Source organism: Bactrocera oleae, chromosome 6 (assembly GCF_042242935.1).
Source record: "Bactrocera oleae isolate idBacOlea1 chromosome 6, idBacOlea1, whole genome shotgun sequence".
Lineage (NCBI taxonomy): Eukaryota > Metazoa > Arthropoda > Insecta > Diptera > Tephritidae > Bactrocera > Bactrocera oleae.
The window spans coordinates 33,174,352-33,176,720 of NC_091540.1; the positions used below are offsets into that span (position 1 = coordinate 33,174,352).

Sequence of the window (2,369 nt, forward strand, 5' to 3'; positions counted from 1 at the left end):
AGCATGTGCGGAGGATGATGAGACGCTGGAACATTATCTATGCGAATGCCCAGCCTTAAGCCAGATGAGATGGGACATATTCCACCACATTGGGCAGCTGGGGTGGAAAAAAATTAGGTTTTTTTTTTACCAAATCCACTGAGTTGCTTGTCCTAATGATGGCCTAGGTGCTGCCGTCTCTTATTTTGTAAACGATAAATTTAATCATAGTATAACGATTATTTTGTGAAGAACAAAGTTTTTGACAAAAAAAAAGAAATTTTCTATTTCTACATCATATGTATATATCCGACCTTTCCTTCATAATGGTTTTTTAAGTCAAAAATTATGCAGTAACTGTTATTTTATATTCAAATAATCTGCCAGGCTGAGCAAAATATTGTCCAAAGAACACACCATTTCTGCTGAAGAGTCACTGAAGGTTCTGATGAACACGCACTTCCCTGGTAGTCAGAAATCTGCGGGCTGTTTAACCAGAACAAGCAGCAAATACAGTAAGCAAGAAGAAAGTCACATACGGAATTATCAGTATGGGATTATTCCCATAAAGCTGCAGAAGCTAGACGATCCAATGGTTCTAAGACTTAAAAATATCTATATATTGTAGTTATAAGGCCATTATTCTGTTATCTTACAGCCAAACGAACAAATAGGGACTGCTCAAGGAGGTGTCCTTTCCACGCTTTTATGGGTGGAGGCGCTGAATAAAATACTAATTCAAGGTGTCTTTTTTAGACATGTGGTCAAGAAGAAATAAAATGCATGTAATTTAATGTTACGGCCAAAAGCTTAGCTTCATTATAAAGATAAAGGTTTGCCATTGTGTTTTAAGAATAATTTCAGACAAGTGACCATCGTGGCTGGCTCCAATAAATTCCAGCTGAGAGACCTAATTTTCGACCACTTTTTGCACCAATTCTTACATATGGACCACTCGTTTGATGGCTAGCAATAAAAAAAATATAATATCAGAAAACTAAATGGAATATCAAGGGCAACTTGTAGCTTGAGCAACGAGGCTATTAAGTCATTTCCGACTGATTCGCTTAATATGTTCCTGCATCAACTGCTCATAGACTTAAGACGCATACGGAAAGTAACAGCATATGCTTCTATAATAATTAAGAAGTTAGATAGTTAACATAACGATATTCTGAACCAGCTCAAAACAATTTTAAATAAAGCGGACTATATTCTCCCAAAATTGGATTTCAATAGCTACTTCCAGGTGACAATACCCTCTATACGTGAATGCCGAAGATATTTAGTAGAGGAGGAGGATACTATTTCAATCTATACCGACATATCCAAAACGGACTGCGGAGTAGGAAGATGGGTATACTCCGATTATCTTGATATCTCTCTCGCTATTCGTCTGTCAAACTCAGCTAGCTTCTTTAAGCGGAAATACTATGCATAGAGAAGGCCTGTGGAGTTCTACTGAATAACTACAGATAGCCAAGCGGTATTGTCAAGGATTAATTCCAGCGTAGTCAACAAGTATAGGCTTTAAGCTCACTGCCAGCCCAACTCCACTTGTCCATAATTGGGGTTCCCGATCACAGGAATATTTTCGGCAACAAAAAACCAGGAACGATCTAAAGGGGCATACGGAGATGATGAATGCAATGATGAAACGAGATAGCAAAATGATCAGAATGACCCATCTAGCGCTAATTCAGCGCGAAGGACTACACTCCTACCTACCTAGCTATTAATGTATCCGAATCAAAGCAACCTTTATATTATTAACTAAATTAGCGTTACTGCTATGAAATTTTTTCAAAGCTTTTTAGTGGACTGGACATTTTTGGTTGAAATGGATTCCACAAACTTTGTTTTGCTAGTAAACATTTGTTATGTAATATTAGACACAAAATGTATCTATAATAACCGTATATACTAATATTTCCAAAGGATTGTCTATGCTGAAATCCAATAAAAAAATTCAAGGATCCATCCATACTAAAATTGATTTATGATTCACAAGGTAGGAGTCACAAAGATTTTGAGGTGTCAAGGAAGAACTAAAAATATTATCAAGACGGTTTTCTTCAAATAAGTTGGCCTATGTTGATAGATGTTAAATTTAATTTACACTTAACATCAAATACCAGAGAATGTTAATAAATAGAGAAGGCGCAAATGTTAAAAGTACTAAATTGAGATTTTTACAAGAGAGAACCTCGAAAAATACAACTTCGACTCTGTTGAAATACACCACGCAATTATCGAAACGGGGAAAAGGCTATTAATAGACACAAAGAATGTTCTTAAATGAATTATGCGCATGCTGATTTACATTTGCATATTACAAAAAAAATTATATTTTTTGTAATTTTAAATAAACCTTCAAATTATGTACGATG

The 2,369-nt window shown here is 35.6% G+C and overlaps 1 long non-coding RNA gene across 1 annotated transcript; it reads left to right on the forward strand.

Moving 5' to 3' along the window:
* Positions 1-313: 313 nt before the first annotated feature.
* Positions 314-1,971, forward strand: LOC106621500 (uncharacterized). Its single transcript, XR_004978139.2, has 2 exons — positions 314-574; positions 638-1,971. It is a non-coding gene; the product is annotated as an uncharacterized lncRNA (long non-coding RNA).
* The last annotated feature ends 398 nt before the right edge of the window (positions 1,972-2,369 follow it).